Here is an 18,133-nt window from a genome sequence, read left to right as displayed (position 1 = left end):
GATATAGGAAACTAAGTTGAAAAAAATACCAAATATATTTACATTGTATATGTGTATTTATAAAATTACAAAGTCTATATTTTTGTATATTTATAAAATTATAAACACTAGATATACACTTATATACTTATTTTACATACATTTGTTACAAATAAATTATAAATTATACAGTTATATATTCTGATTCTGACTCCATGCAATGATAACTTCAGAGAACACTTAGTTACACTAGTACTATTCAAATATTCATAAAAAATAAAAAGACCTGGGGTGCCTGGGTGTTTCAGTCAGTTAAGCATCTGACTCTTGGTTTTGGCTCAGGTCATGATCTCATGGGTTTGTGAGATCAAGTCCCATGCTGGGCTTTGTGCTGACAGTGCTTGGGAGACTGCTTGGGATTCTCTCTCTTTCCCTCTCTCTCTGCCCCTCTGCCATGTACACTCTCTCTCAAAATAAAGAAACTTAAAAGAGACCAATTGGTTTGTTCTTTAATTGAATTCTGTTTTTGTTTTGTAAGCACATGATATCATAGAACTTGCTATACTCATTTCTTTTGTAGAAACTCTTATCTTTCACTTTCTCAACAACAATACCCAGCCCACATGAGTATTCTGCCTTGTGTGGCATTTGACCGATGGTATTAAACTTTTAATATTCATACTTAAATACTCTCTGGAAAGAACTAAAGTCATAAGGAAGGATAATAGCTGCATTACAGATTTCCTACAATGAGTAGACAAACTATTAAATACAGAATATATGCAACAAATATGATTTCACTGGAAAATACCCAAGTCTGTGACCCCCAAAAAGTAATTTACAATTGAGAACTGAAGTTGAGTGAGAACTGAAGGAAAACTGGATTTTATAAGCAGCAGGAATATAAGTTTAAATATTCTTCAGGGGCAGTGGGACAAACGCCTCCCTAGCAGCTATGACTCTAGGACCCCAGAAGGAGGCCATCTTCTCTCCACTGAATCACGACTGATACAGGGCATAAGGATTTAGTCTTAAGCACTGAGTGAAGAGAGAGTCAGAGCCTTAATGTTTCTTAGGGAGAGCAGATTTTTGGGTCAGTCAAATTGTAATGATATTCATGTTCTTAGAACCACTAACTGCCTCATATATTATAGTGAAAAATAAAGAAACCAAAGAATAAAGCCTCTTTTATGGAGAAAAAAAAAGGTATATCCATAACTATAATTTAAACTGAAACCAAAATAAATGACCTTGATCCTATAGGCCCTTTGCTTCCTTCATGAATTTAAGAATCCATTTCACTCTAATATCTAGAGTTACTGAAATCAAAGCACTTAAAAAACATTCATGACCTCCTTAAGATGAAGGCAGTATGGCTAAGAGGCCCAATAGGTCCCTCAAAACCATTATTCACTCAATCTGACTACTGGGCTTGATATCAACTTACTGTGTGCCCTACTATGAGTCATTACTGGCCTAGATGTATCTTTCTGGAAAAATATTATACCTAAAATAGCCTAAAATATTATACCTAAAATAGATCTTCAAAGATTTGAAAGGTTCTTACATTGAAAATGCTGTTTTAATTTCCAATGATGCAGAGAAACTGCAAATGAGGAATTTACATAAAGTATGAGGACTAAATCTCACCACATTGGAAGTGCACTTATTAAAATGGATTGCAAGGGACATGAAATAGCCCTCCTTGATGGTTTTCAAAATATTAATAATATTTTACCAAAAATAGCTTAAAAAGTGCAAGTGAAGGGAAAATGCCTGTAGAGGTCATACTGGTACTGTTGAATAATTTTTGATGAGGAGTATCTTTGTGACAGCCATCTTGGGACATTCTCCAGCAAGACACTTTATAGCATGAATACTGGAGACCCTGAAATGTGGGACGGGGGAGTGCAGTGGATTTAAAAGGTACTATAGCAGCAACAAGTTGTTTTTGAACTGAATAAAAAATCAGCACCAGTTTTCTTAGAGTATTTGTAAAAGATTGGTTCATATAATATGGAAGGTAAACCTTTAAAACATCTCGATGACTATATAGTCATAATAAAGAATAAAGACTGTAGTGATAAAGATATCTAATTTCCAATCTCTGTGCTGCCCACTAGTCGTATGACTGGACAAGCTACTTAACCTCTCTAAACCTTGCTTCTCTCATTTGTAACATGAGCTTTTACCCCTATGTCATAAGATTTTGCTTATCATAATGCTTGGCTTATAATAATAATAATTCAATAAGGGTATTTTATATATTATATTCACTTGCTTTCTTCCATGTGTTATCAAAATATGCACATAAATAATGTAATTCAAAATTGAAAAAGACACACAAATTATTAAAATATAATTGGGGTGATTTTATGAAGAAAGGGAATTATGTATGAGCCTCAATATAGCATTGTTCTTGAAATCCATTAATGGAACCTTCATATAAATAGATAGTCCTTTATTTCAAGATTCCTATGATACTTTAGTAATTAAAGTCCCTGAATAGAATGCAAGATGAATATAAAATCCTGTTTCAGAGAGCAAATAGTATGGAAAAATGTATTACTTTTCTAAGAATAATGGTCCCATTTCTTTTAAAAATTAATTGTATATTGCCTATCTTAAAAACAAAGAAAAATTCTCTTTATACATTTCACACAGCATGTACTTTTCTTTAAATCCCGAAGTATATTATTAAGGTCTAAAGATAATACAGTGGTAGCGAAGCAGCAATCATCATTTAGCTTAAATGCCAAATATTTATAGAGTTTTATTTTAGCTAAATCTGCAAACTGCTGAACATAGACTCTTTGTGGATACAGCACGTTCAGGTTCTGACACCACTCTGCCCCATCTCTTACAGGAACGGGTTCAACTGGATAGAGCAACCCCAAGACAGTACATCAAGTTTCCACTGAGGATACCATGGGAAATGAAGAGACAGTTGTGTCCTAAATTTTGTTCTCACAGTAGTAATAGTAATAGCTACAGCCTTAGCAATTGAGGTATAATTTCATTAGTCTTAACCCGAAAGGCAGTTTTTGTAATATAAAAAAAAAATGATATAAAAGATGTAAAAAATGTTAGTTTAGGGTATAGAATTGCTTGGAATGAACACTTGTCTTTATATCACAGTTTTGCATTGCTAAGCAGAAAGCACCTAGGATCCTTGCTTATCTTCTTCCTTCATTCCCTTGCTGGGAAACAAGTCTGTGTTGACTCATTACTACCCACAGCATCAATCAATCATATCTTCTTGTCCCAGCACAGAAATCTCCATGTGGTCTTGTGGAACTTGCCTCGTCCCCCACCTTATGCTGCAGTTCTCTCCAACACACACTGCGGGCTCTACCCAACTCACAAAGCTTCTTGCCAACTCACAAAGCACAACTTCATAACTTGGCACACAGTGCTCAGTTGATTTGGCATGCCCTGCCCCCAGTTCTGCTCTTTTCCCTAGAAAGCTCATACCTATGCTTTCTGACCCAATTCAAACTTCTTCAGTGAACTCTACCTGGTCTCCCTCGGGTAAAGTTAGCTGCTATATTTTCCACGTTCCAATGTTCCTGTCACACACTGATCCTCTCTCTGAAAGAGTATGCATTTTATTAATGTAAGTTGTCTGTCTCCCCTCTGGGTATGCAGAAAACTCCTGATGGCTGAGAACAAGTCTTAGAAATTGTGTCCTTTCAACATCAATGAAGATCTATTTAGGAAGTCCATTTTTACAGAAAAGATATATTAATACCAGTAGGCTTATGTATGACATTATAAGACATAAAATTATATTGCTGAATGATTGAATGAACAAATGAAATAAGCTCTAAGGAAAAGAATAGAGAAAAGGAAAACTGTAATATACAACTGAAAAGAATGAATGGATATAGTATAAATAATGTCATCAGTAAAATATGTCCGTGGCAAAAGTGGCTGAGAAGCCTGGATAGAAAGTGATGCCTGGGACGCTTAGATGGTTCAGTCAGTGAAGCGTCCGACTTCAGTCCAACTTCAGCTCAGGTCATGATCTTGTGGTTCATGAGTTCCAGCCCTCCATTGGGCTCTGTGCTGACAGCTTGGAGCCTGGAGCTTGCTTCAGATTCTGTCTCCCTCTCTCTCTGCCCCCCCCTCCCCTCTTTCTCTCTCTCAAAAATAAATAAACATTTAAAAAAACCACGAAAAACAGAAAGTGACACCTGACCAGGGGCTTTAAGAAGACCTAAGATCTCCTCAGGGAAAAGTTAGAGTGGGGAGAAGATAAAAGAGGCCAGAACACAAGGATTATTTTATTTGTACCATCAAGAAATACTGAAGCAGATGCATAAAAACACAGTGAATTTGGGAGAAAGACCCATGGTCCAGACTGGCCAAAGCCCAGGATGTATCTGTGTTCTCGAGAAGAGAAGGGCTGGACGGGGGAGTGGCAAGTGGTATGACCAGTAGGACACAGGGCACCTCTGGCTACACTATCTGGGCGTCAGTGAGAGCCACCCTGGGGTTGCTTCTGTTTATTTTGTTTTCTTTAGTGACTGAGACACATGATAAAATCTGAGTCATAAGTATTACTATGGCAGTCATACATGGGATAGAGTATACCAGTGTTTCTTTTAAAAAAAAATTAACATTTATTTATTTTTGAGAGACAGAGTGTGAGCAGGAGGGAGGCAGAGAGAGAGGAAAACACAGAATCTGAAGCAGGCTCTAGGCTCTGAGCTGTCAGCACAGAGCCCCCACACGGGACTCGAACTAATGAACTGTGAGATCATGGCCTCAGTCAAAGTTGGACGCCTAACTGACTGAGCCACTCAGTGCCCCAAGACCAGTGTTTCTTAAATTGTTTTGTAGAAGGCCAGTCCCAGGGAGATGTAGTAGAACATATACACACACGTCTCCACTCATTCACTCACTCACTCACTCGCTCACTAACTCTGCTCAAATTACCATGGCAAACGCTAGGTCAAACAAACTATAAGAGATGTCTTTACTGCTGGACTTTTCAGAACCTGTAATATGCTTGTGGAGATCACACAATTCCGAGGAAGACTGCACATATGGTTTTTCTACGTAATACTACAAATTCCTCTCCTTTGGCTTTGATGCCACCTCTTTTCTCCGGGTTCTCCTTCAGCTTCTTTGGCTGCTCTTCCTCAGTTTTCTTTTGAGGATGTTCTGCTACTCAGCCATTTTCTCTTCATTCCATGGAGACTTCATGAATGAGCTTTCTACTCCCGCAGACTAAACTCCCATGTTTTTCCTGACATCTTCTCTGCCTGCACTCTTCTCCCTACAGTGAGGCAGGTGCCCCTCCTATGTGGGTTTACAGCACCCTTGGGATACTTCTATCATGGTCCCTGCCATGCTCTGATTATCTCCTCCAGATGCTCCATCCAGAATCTTTAAAGACTAGAACTTTTCCTTAACTCTTCCTTGAATACACAGCACATAACACAGACGCTAACTCAGCAAAAGTTAGTTGGCCAACTGAAACTAAACACATGCTTTCCTAAGTCTTAAAAAGTTGCAATTAGAAACACACCACATTGGTCAAAGAAAGTTTCTTTAATCAGGAGGTCTCTATATATGCAACAAATATTTAAAGTCGTTGGTAAGCAAAGTTAAATAGAAACTGTCACAGAAACCTCTATGATAAATTCTTTTGTTTTTAATGTCGAGGGCTTTATGTGAGATGATCAAGAAAAGCCATATGTCATCCCCAGTATTCGCAACTTATGACACAGGGATCCGATTTTATTTCCATCATTCAGGATAACAGTAATATCAATCAGTTAACCAAATACTTCATAACTAATCCCTTCAAATGAAAATCTGTCTGAATTTTACATTACTCATAAGCTCAAACCTTCTCCAATACCTCAGTTAAAATATCCCAGCTGTGGGAATAGTCCGACTGAAGGTTATGTGACAGATAACAAAAAAGTCACTTGCATGATATCTGTCTCATATACCCTATTGGGGCAGGAAAGAGTTGCTCATTTAAATGCCGAAAAGAGCTCTCCTGTCAGGTCTGGAAGGAGGATGGGAAACATGGCCTTTTGATTTTAGGTACAGATACCTTATTCCTTGCTGTAGAGCAGTGGGAAAAAAGAAGGGAGACCAAATGGATACCGGGAAAAAGGCTCTAGGAAAGGATTTACTGTTTCTCCAGGGATGGTGAGCCTAGGAGTATTTTCCTGAAACGTTACCTTATCCCTACCCAAAGCTCCCAGGACAGAATAATCAAAACTTATCGGCAAGCTCAGTTGAGTCTGAGGTATCACTGAATCAGAGAACAAAGAAATCTCTAAGATTTAAGAACAAAGTAATTTGATAATTAGAGTGGGGCTGGTTCTGGCCACTAAGCAGCTAGAAACTAAGTATTTAGCAGTATCTGACAAAGCCAAAATTCTGAGACCACTGACCTTTCAATGTTGAGGGCGTCTCACCTGCCCGCATCATCTGTCCTCTACTTACTCTGTAAGCCTTCTTTCTATCATTATTATTTATTATTATACCCTCTGTATGCTCCAGGAGCCACCACATAAAATTACCTGAAACTCCCAGGCACCTTGTACTAGAGATTCAACCATGTATCCCTAGTACCTAGCACAACTCTGGCACAAGGTATGCATAAAAAAACATTTGCAGAAGAAATAAGTTCTCCTATATCCTGGAATCTAAGAGAGACAACGTTTACATCCATGGTCACAACCTCAATTCCTTGGTACAGTGATATATCTGTGTAAATTGATTTCCCATTATTAACAAAGTACTAAACTTTGCAAATAATCTACAACCTTTTCTACGAATGAGATGGGTTTTAATGCTTTCCCTAATAACATTAAATGAGAGCATAATTGTTCTCATTCATCTCCATCCCAATGCTGTCTCAAATGAGCAACAAGCAGCAGGAAATAAGGCTGAAGCTTGAAGAATTTTACATGGTCTATGCTGTAGCCCAAGGTGCATGGCCCACCTGAACTTCATCTGTCAGGACAGCTAAACAGAGCAGTATGGCTCCATCAGAGGACCACAGACTTCTAGCTTCCCTCTTTCTTCCCTCTGAGAATAAAGTCTTTAGAGACCGATAATAAGAAAGGCCCAAGAGGGCAGTGAGGTATATGTCAACATGGTACATTAAGCACAGAGCAACAGGGGGATAATCACCTATTGTTGCCTGGAGAGAAAGAACTGCCTCCCATTCACTGTAACCTAGGGAAACACAGACATGCAGATGTTAACAGGAGACACCAACATTACAAAGAAGTACCACTGTGACACAGGAGAGGGTCATGACAAAGGCACTTCAGGACTTGGCTTGGGATCCAGCACTTCCCCACTCCATCACTTTGCGCCCTTGTTATTTTTTATGACTTAAAATAACGTCCTTATTGTTCACCTTTCCTAATAGACACGAGGCAGGGCCTGTAACACTATGGTTTCTGGCACATAGTGGGCACATGACAGATATCTGCTAAATGCACATGCTCTTGTCTTCTCATACCTTTTGAGTATGAGAAGGAATTGTTGATTAAGCAAGAATTACACTTATTATCATAACCAGACTCCAAACTCACTGAGGGTGAGGATAATGTCTGATCTGTTTATTGCTGTATTCTCAGTTTGTAGCACGCTGTACTCCTTAAACAAATGTTTGTTTGAAGAAATGAAGAATGAGTGAATTCATATACCTTATCTAGCTATATATTTGTTGGTAAATTTGAAATAGTTCACTTCTGATATAATTTTACTTCATTCATTCAAATCAGTGGTCTGATAACCACTAGGAGCCAGGCACACAGATGCTGAGAAAAAGGAGCTGTAATATTTCTGTCCACACGGAAGTCAAGGTCTAAATAAGAGAAAGATATAAACAAATTTTAACAGTAAGTTTGTTAAATTCAAAAAGAGAGGTTTGTGTATTTCAAACAGCTTCAATCAGAAAGTGTCCTAATCAGGAGGAAAGTCCTAACCAAGGAACATCCCAACTAACCTGTCTTTTCATGGTCATTACATTTGAGCAGAGACCACCCATAATTGTGTTTGCCAGACCACCATCCCCAAAGGCAAGAATTACACACCAGAGGCCCCCAAACAGGTAGCATTCCTGATCTAAATACTGCCAGAAAACCCAGTTTCAGACTCTTTGGTTGTCATTTAACTTTCCAAAAATTACTGAAAAGAAAATGTTATGATGGTGATGAGCCTGTTCACTTCAGCCATCCCAATATCACACCAATTATAAAGCCTACTATTTAAAATTTTTTAATGTTTATTTTTATTTTTGAGAACACAGAGACAGAGCATGAATGGGGGAGGGTCAGAGAGAGAGGGAGACACAGAATCCGAAGCAGGCTCCAGGCTCTGAGCTGTCAGCACAGAGCCCAACGCGGGGCTCGAACTCATGGACCATGAGATCATGACCTGAGCCAAAGTCAGACGCTTAACCAACTGAGCCACCCAGGCACCCCTACAGGCTACTATTTAAAAGAAAGCCCTTCGTTTAGCCAATTTATACAATTTTTAGTATTACATAAGCAGATGTGCCGTTAGACTTTGAATTCGTGAATTAAGTTGTATATGAGTATCATGAGAGCCTTTAAAGTTCACACATTTCTGGGTCTCTCAAATCCTTTTAGAACAGCAAATGCCTTTATAAACAATTGTCTGTACTATTTGTTAAACTACATATGTATTATTTATTTATTTATTTTTATATATTTTTATTTTTAATTTTTTTAAATTTACATTCAAATTAGCATATAGTACAACAATGATTTCAGGAGTAGATTCCTTAGTGCCTCTTACCCATTCAGGCCATCCCCCTCCCACAACCCCTCTTGTAACCCTCAGTTTGTTCTCCATATTTATGAGTCTCTTCTGTTTTGTCCCCCTCCCTGTTTTTGTATTAGTTTTGTTTCCCTTCCCTTATGTTCATCTGTTTTGTCTCTTAAAGTCCTCATATGAGTGAAGTCATATGATATTTGTCTTTCTCTGACTAATTTCGTTAGCATAATACCCTCCAGTTCCATCCACATAGTTGCAGGTGGCAAGATTTCATTCCTTTTGATTGCCGAGTAATATTCCATTGTATATATATACCACCTCTTCTTTATCCATTCATCCATCAATGGACATTTGGGCTCTTTCCATACTTTGGCTATTGTTGATAGTGCTGCTATAAACATGGGGGTGCATGTGTCCCTTCGAAACAGCACACCTGTATCCCTTGGATAAATGCCTAGTAGTGCAATTGCTGGGTCGTAGGGTAGTTCTATTTTTAGTTTTTTGAGGAACCTTCATACTGTTTTCCAGAGTGGCTGCACCAGATTGCATTCTCAACATCTGTATTTTTTAAAGTTTATTTATTTTGAGAGAGGCAGAGACAGTGCAAGTGGGGGAGGGGCAGAGAGAAAGAGGAAGGGAGAGAATCCCAAGCAGGCTCCATGCCCAGCACAGAGGCTGACACAGGGCTCTAATTCACGAAACTCTGAGATCATGACCCGAGCTGAAACCAAGAGTCTGTCACTTAACCTCTACTGAGCCACCCAGGTGCCCCTAAACTATATTTTTAAAATCATATTTTCCAGGGGGCACCTGGGTGGCTCAGTAGATTGAGCATCTGACTTCAGCTCAGGTCATGATCTCATGGTTGATCTCATCATGATCTCTGGAGCCTGCTTTGGATTCTGTGTCTACCTATCTCTCTGCCCCTCCCCTACTCACTCTTTTTCTCTCAAAAATGAATAAACGTTAAAAAAAAATTTTAATTATATTTTCCCAATTACAAAATATAGCTTCATTGCTAATGATATCATGATCCAATAGCTAATTCTGTTAAGGAACATACTGTAAGTGCTTACATTAGTACTTTGTCCAGAAATGTCAACCACTTTAAAAATGCATAAGTGTATCATAAAATTAAAATCGTACGTATTCAGCATTGGACAATATTTACCACTTGTTCTATTTACCTACCACTGTGTAATAAGACATCTCCAAACCTAGTGACCTAAAATAAGTAGTTATTTGTGGACTGGATCTGTGAATTCAATGTGTGCTGACATAGTTGTGTGGGCTGGGTTTGTGGGCTGAATGGGGACTGACATGGTTTGTGGGCTGTTAACAGAGACATCAGTTCTCTCTCTCAGTCTCTCCTGTAATTGCAGGAGACGGTTGCAGCCATGTGAATGTTCAAATAGACTAGGTGTCCAAAATGGCTTACTCTCATGACTGGCAGTTCGTGTTGACTGTTGTGTGGAGTGCCTATCTCCAAATGATGTGTGATCTTCCCAGCATGGGTCCAAGAGATACAAACAAAAGCTACAAAGTTTCTTATGACCTAGCCTCTGAGCTTCTAGAATATTACCTCCGCTGTATTCTATTATTGATTGGTCAAGCAAGTCACTGTAGCCAGGCCAGATTCAAAGGAAGGGAAGGCAGACTCTACTTGTGGATGTAAAGAGCAGCATGTGCATACAAGAAGGGAAAAAACTAATGGCAGCCATATTGAAAACACTACGACACCAATATTCTAACTAACACACGTTACATTTTAGATGAATGATTCTAGGTTTGTTCGTTTTGTTCCAAAATATCAAGTTAGGCATGGAAATACTCAATGATAATGTAAGTACTATTAAAAAAATTCTGCAGAAAAATCACACTTCATGCCTGGGACCAGTTCAATCCATCACATCAATGTAACTCTACCCTTATAACCCTAAATACAGTGAAAGAGGATTTAACTCCACAAAATACTTTTGTCCATTTTCCTATAGGATAATTTACCTATCCAATACATTTGTCAAAAGTATGAAATCCAATTTATTTTACGTTTTTGTCTCTTACTCTCAAATCCTAAGGAAATTCAGGGAACCAATCATCATGTTCTAGAATGCCTGAACCATAAGTCCTATTTTAAAATTAGGAACATCATTTGATATGCCAGAAAAGTATTCCTAACCAGAGAACTGAAAACTTTCTTTGCTAATAATTTTAAGAATGCTGACTAACTCATGAGTGTAGTTGCACAGAGGATTAAAAAAGGAGGCACTCGGCCAAACGGGTTGATGACCATCAAAAATAATTTTCACAGAAAAGAAAAAGAGAAAAAGAAAGGGAGAAAATGTTGCTGTCAGTCCCTGAAAGGGAAGTTATTTTTCAAATGGTCTGATTTTCCCATTTACAAAGGGAAAATCTATCTTATTGTGATAGAATAAGAATGTTTAATTTCATGAAGGTGTATTTTCTGAGCCAAATAAAATATAATAGTCTCAAAGCCATTTATCTTAAATGATTTGCAAGGCATATAAAATTCCAAGAAATATGTGTAGAAACAATAAAAGATTTACTAATTCCAAAACCAAATTAAAGATGTTTTCAAATAGTGGCGATGAGCCATACCCTTTAGTCCCCATAAGCACAAAAGCTGGTGAGATTTCGAAAAATAAAAAATAAAAGCAAATTACAATGTTTTCTCTAAAGCCATAATAAAGTTTTAAAATGTTATTAAATTTATTTTTCATCTCTTTCTCCTTTCTAGATATAAAACTACTCTAGGGATGCCTGGGTGGTTCAGTCGGTTAAACATCTGACTTTTGGTTTCGGCTCAGGTCATGATCTCATGGTTGCGTGAGTTTGAGCCTGGCATCAGGCCCCTCGTTGACAGCGCAGAGCCTGCTTGGGATTCTCTCTCTCCCTCTCTCTTTGGCCCTCCCCTGTTCACATGGCTTCGGTCTCTCTAAAATAAATAAATAAATAAATAAATAAATAAATAAATAAATAAACAAACAAACAAACAACTTTAAATCTCTAAATCTACTAGCTACTCTTCCTGTCTCCATGTGGAACATCACCATATTCTGAAGTGCCCCTTCCAAGCATCCCAGGTTCATCTGGGACTCCTCCCTATTCTTCATCACCTACAGGTAGGACGTGTCTAAACCGTTTCAATACCATTTCAAAGGTGTCTTTCACCTATGTTCCTACTTTCAAATCCAATGGCCACCCAGTGTGAGCTCCCTGTCTAACACAGCTGACTCCAGCATGCCTCCTGACTGGGTCTCCCTGCCTCCAGTACTGCCTCCTTTCATTCACCTTTGAGTGTATCTTCAGAGCAGCCTTTTCAATAGAGAGCTGATCATGTCACCCCTACTCAAAATAAAACACATCACACAAAACAACATGCTTCCAGGATTCCTACCAAATCAGTCCCGGTCTGTTGCCACTGCAGCCAGACTTCAACGTGCATCCTCAGACTTATTCATGGCACACAGGCCACCTTACGGGATCCTTAGCTACTATCTCTCTCACTCTGCCCCTGCGGTTACATCTGCCTAGCATGCCCTCCTCCATAATTCTCAAAGCTCAACTGAAATACCACCCTCTCTCTCTCTGGCATTTCCTGGAATGAGTTTACCCACCCCCTTCCTGATTCAGCAGATTTGCTTCTGCATCTGTCTCTAGGTTTTTTGTGAATGCCTCATAATGTGTTCATGAGGACTGCAAGCCGATTCTTGCCCTTAAAAGACCCCTTTCTGTTCTCAACCAAGGCTACAAAAATCCTATACAACGTTCCTGTAGCTGGGGAAATTCTTCTTGCCTCTTCCTCCTTTTAGTATCCACTTCTCACTCCTCCTCTTCACCCATAATGAATTAACTCTTCTTTTTCCTTCAACATCAAGCTTACACTGCATCCACATGATGCACCAGCTGGGTGCTCTGGTGATATTTTTATATAGTTTTCTTTTTTTTTTTTTTCAACGTTTATTTATTTTTGGGACAGAGAGAGACAGAGCATGAACCGGGGAGGGGCAGAGAGAGAGGGAGACACAGAATCGGAAACAGGCTCCAGGCTCCGAGCCATCAGCCCAGAGCCTGATGCGGGGCTCGAACTCACGGACCGCGAGATCGTGACCTGGCTGAAGTCGGACGCTTAACCGACTGTGCCACCCAGGTGCCCCTATATAGTTTTCAAATTGCTACATTGGTATACCATCCCCAAAGCCTCCAGATAAATTCAGCGGTGCCTGATGCCCATGGACTCAGAGACATCCCACTCCAGTCTGGCCTTAGAGACCCAGGGTCTCACGGCATGGTGGCAAAAGAAAGTGCAAAGTGCATGAGTTTGCTAAACCCACCAAAAAACCTAAACTACCGGAGGATCTGGGATAGGAAGATTCATGAAGAAAATTAACAAAATATAAACAACATAAAAGACTTGCTGTTATTTCTAACCACTGGCAATTACTTGCATCTTCATATTTGTAAGAACTAATCTGGCTATTCCCACAAACAAGGCTAGAGAGACAGCTGTGATCTTGAAAGTTATGTAAGCTAATTGGGTTTCTAAGTGGTGTTCAAAAGGCAGACTTTCTGGAATAACTTTCTAATTTGTCCAGGTGCTTTCCGTGTTGAACATCACAAATGATGAAGTAAGATGTGAAACCTTCAGTAGTAAATAATTATAAAAATAATTCCTTTTGAACCTAATGTTGACAAAATGGATATTTATGAGAATGTGCCCTATCTCAGTGAGTGTTTTGGCTCTATGTGTCTAAGACAATAAAAACCCAAGGTCCATAATTGCAGATGATTTTTGTTCCTAAGTGTAATGTACTAACTTGCACTTGAGACATTACACATAAAGATATCTACCTCAGATACAGTTTAGGGTGGTCAAGAAGACCTTTTAGAAAAAGGACTATAGCATAAGGAGGGGAGAGGTCTGCCAGTGTGCCTAGAGCATCTCTAAGCCTAAAACCCCTGGGAAAATGAATACTTCCTTTTGAGCTTGTTTCAATAAGCCTTGGTTTGAAGCCCTCCCACGCCCACACAAAAGAAGTCCTGCTCCCCACAAGAGGTGGTCTCCTCCAACACCCAAGCAGAGAAAAAAGTCCATGAACGGTAGGAGAGAAGGGAGATAAGGAGAGATACTTGGACAAGTGATGAGAAATGACTCCCAATGCACTGCCCTGTGGGAGGCCTGCCAAGCCCTTGCCCCGAGGCAGACTGACCTCTCCATAGCCTGGGAAACAGAACTACTTTGTACAAACCTAACACAGTGGTCTATGCCACATGAGCCTGTAAATAGTGATGCTTCTCTAACTAAATGGAGGTGTTAACTAGTCAGGGAGTGTAAGATTTTCTGCTTTTATCAGCTTCCAGGCAGATAATTAATCTAGAGATATTACATACAAGAAGTTATCCCAACAGACCCAGACAGCTATGATAAATTATTGCTTTTAAAATGTGAAAAAAACACAAAGAACATCACTCCCACCCTAACAAGAAAAATAAAAAAAGCTGGATGATCTACATCATTGTTTTGAACCCAAGGTCATGGGACATTTTGTGAGCTTAGGTCACCAGACAAGCAGGTGAACTAAATGCCACAGAAGTGGAAGATAAGAACTGCTTCCCCTTTGCCTCAGCACAGAGGAAGTGACAGCTGCCACCTAAGTGAGTAGGAAGAAAACAAGTACAATGTTAAAGCGTTCTTAAAAGCCCATTGTGTGTTCTGGGGATAGCTCAGATTAGAATCATGGGGACCCAAGTACCTTAGAAGTCCACACCAATCACAGCTTCTTTTCCATTGGCTCCACCATGTGCTCATGAGAAAGATTAGGGGCAGGCCAGGACTTATCTGTGTTCTGGTCCTTGCACGATTACAAGCTGGTGATGGGCCACCGCCAGGGAATAAGCACAACACCCCCATGGCCACAGTCCCTTCTGATGCAGGAAACAAATGCCTCTTCTCTGCCATGTTTTGTATCTTATCTCTGTCAGGAGGCAAAGCCATCTGCTGCTGGGGCTGAGGCAGGAAACCCTGGTACACCCTGGTCTCAGGAAAGGGCTCTGTCTCTGGGGAAGAACGGAACCTTGCCCACACCCTGCACCCTGCACTGACTTAAAGGGGAGGTACTCTTGGACTTGCTTTTGCCCAAGGTCCGCAATGAGGTGCACAAGAGGTCTGCTGCTGTTGGAAGAGGAGCAGAAACCTCACTTATGCCCCAAACTTTCCACTGACACGAGGCCAAGTTCAGCCACCAGACCTTCTAGACCTGTGCTGTAAAAAATAACTTTCTGCGATGACAGAATTATTTTATAGCTCTGCTGTTCAATAGAGTAGCCACAAGCCACATGTCCTATTAATCACCTTTAATTTTAATTAAACTACAATTCATTGTAGTTACAATTAATTGCAATTACATTTTATTTTATTTTTTATTTTAGAAACAGAGAGAGAGTGAGAGTGAGCAAGCATCAGTTGGGGAGGGGCAGAAGGAGAGAGAGAATCTTAAGCAGGCTCCACACTCAGTGCAGAGCCCAACATGGGGCTCGATCCCACAACCCCGGAATCATGACCTGAGCCAAAATCAAGAGTTGGATGCTCCACTGACTGATCCACCCAGGTGTCCCTACAATTACATTTTAAATAGCCAATGTAGCTAGTGCCCAGGTCACTGCAGCTCTAGACCTGAACTAAGGCAGAAGCAGAAGTTGCCCACCATTCGGTGAGAGCAGGAATGCTGAGAAAGCTCCATCTCAGAAGCTCAGGTGCATAGCACCTGCCTCATCCTAAAGCTAGAGGAAGAGAGGCAAGAGTCCTCTGCCCCACTCACATCTCATGCTGAGTAACAAGCACCAGCAGATTACAACCAGTAGAGGTGCAAAGGCGGAGAGGAAGAGAGGGAGAGACAGGGAGAGAAGGTGACCTCTTCTGTGGCAAAGGCATACGGGGTCTGTCAGCAGAGTAGAATTACTGCAGAAAACTCCTGACCATCCGGACCATCCACTAAGAACATGGAAACAGCAGCCCACCATGGGAGGAGCTTAAAAGCCATGGTAACTATAGCAACAAGAGACCCAAAATTAGTTCAACTCTTGACTAGATTAGCTCAATCCCTCACATTAATGATCTGTCTGAAAAAGAGGTGTGCCTATTCCCAGGTATAAATAATATTTACATTGGTCTCTACTATTCTTTTACACACAGTAATAGGCACTGAATCAAAATTTTATGTGACACACAAAAAGCAACCCCCCTAAACCCATTATCAACAGACAGAATAGGCAACACAACAAGACTGAAAGATGGTCCAGATGGTGAACTGATCAGATAATTTAAAATAACTATAATTAATATTTTAAGAATCCAGTGAAAAGGTGGACAACATGTACAAACAAATGGGCAACTTTAACAGAGACATGGAAATGACTTTTTAAAAGCCAAATGGAAATATTAGAAGTGAAAAACATGATATCAAAGATTAACTCCTTTGGGGCACCTCGGTTAAGCTTCTGACTTTGGCTCAGGTCATGATCTCATGGTTTGCGGGTTCGAGCCCTGCACTGGGCTCTGTGCTGACAGCTCAGAGCCTGGAGTCTGCTTAAGATTCTGTGTCTCCCTCTCTCTGCCCCTCTCCCGCTCATGCTCTGTCTCTCTCTGTCTCTCAAAAAGAAATAAACATTAGGGGCGCCTGGGTGGCGCAGTCGGTTGAGCATCCGACTTCAGCCAGGTCACGATCTCGCGGTCCGTGAGTTCGAGCCCCGTGTCGGGCTCTGGGCTGATGGCTCAGAGCCTGGAGCCTGTTTCTGATTCTGTGTCTCCCTCTCTCTCTGCCCCTCCCCCGTTCATGCTCTGTCTCTCTCTGTCCCAAAAAATAAATAAACGTTGAAAAAAAAAATTAAAAAAAAAAAAAAAAAGAAATAAACATTAAAAAGTAAACAAATAAAAGATGAACTCCTTCAATAGGCAGACTGGGGACAACAGAGGAAAGATTCAGTGGAACTGAAAATATCTGAACGGAAAATAGAAACACAAAGACAAGAAGAAAAACACTGTGATCTGTGATCAAAAAGCAAAAAGCAAACCTAGCAAAACAAAAACAGAAGAGAACTACCAAGAGCTATGGGACAACATCAGACAATCTAACATATATACTTGACATCCCTTAAGAAAAACAAAGAAAGAAAGGGACCAAAGAAATAATAATAAAAAAAAGCTGAGAATTTTTCCAAAATGTAACTATTAATAACAAATATAGATACAAGCAAGATAGATACATCTAGCACAACAGAGTGTTAAGTGCTGAAAACCAAAAATAAGGAGAATATACAATATATTGGAGGAAATGGATAAAAAGAAATCAAAAAAGGAAATTAAGTCTTGGACTTAAGCTGTGGCCTCTCCATAAGAGACCAATGACTGTTTAGCCTTTTAGTAAAATGTGGATTGTAGCAAAGCTGTCTCCCACACTTGCAGCCCTTACTGGACCATATAAACAATACTCGAGTGAAAGGATTTTGTGTTCCTTCACGAAGGCATCCATGCAGTAACCACAGAATGTAAATCTGAGGATGCAGGCATGGCATGGCATTTTGTGCAGACTCACCAAAACTTCTCAAAGACGTAGCTTGCTGAATAATATAGTTTTTGTTGTAGCGGAATTAAAATTATCTTTTGAAATAAGTCAAAAATGCCCAGAATTAGAGCTATCTGAATACCAAACGTAATGGGAGTACAAAACTGAAACTGAAATGTGTTATGGACCAAACGTAATGATATCATCTTTGCATTTGTTCCTATAAAACCCCAATAAGACTGGGAAAATAAAAACTTGCACAGCTTGCTCCTCTACAACTGTTTTTAAAAGTATCTTTTGGTTTTTGATATTAATTAGATTGCCTCAGTGGATAATCTTAGCTTTTGGAAAGTTGTGCTAATTTGCAGAGGATATCTGTATCTATTTAATGCTTAGGAAATACAATTTCAAAACTAAAGCTGCCTATTATAAAACACAAATAATGCATGAAAAAGAATTTAAAGAAGAGTTTGAGGCAAAACCTGAAAGGCTCGTATCTATTTAGCCTGTTCTTTGGGGTACTCTACTATTTGTAGGGAATACTGTCTAAAATCCTGGGTGCTTCTGTTTGAGGCACTGTCGGGTGTTCCCTTAATCAAAGGGTCGGATTTGTTTTCTTTTTCTGCAGTTAGTGCTTGAGAGCTGCTAAAAGGTACCACCTGCACCAGGACACCTTGAGGCAGTTTCAGGATCCTAGAGTCAAGGCTCAAATATTCAAATGAACATGAGGCTTTTAAATTTGGGGTCATTACTGCAGTTTGTTTAGTTTAAAAATATATGGGAAGTAC

At 39.7% G+C, this 18,133-nt stretch overlaps 1 protein-coding gene across 5 annotated transcripts in view; it reads right to left on the bottom strand.

The window, feature by feature from the left end:
• Positions 1 to 18,133, bottom strand: part of PRDM5 (PR/SET domain 5) — a 216,273-nt gene that overhangs the window by 30,356 nt on the left and 167,784 nt on the right. The window lies entirely within an intron of this gene.

This window comes from Leopardus geoffroyi, chromosome B1, assembly GCF_018350155.1.
Source record: "Leopardus geoffroyi isolate Oge1 chromosome B1, O.geoffroyi_Oge1_pat1.0, whole genome shotgun sequence".
Lineage (NCBI taxonomy): Eukaryota > Metazoa > Chordata > Mammalia > Carnivora > Felidae > Leopardus > Leopardus geoffroyi.
This window is presented reverse-complemented; position numbering and strand designations above follow the sequence as displayed.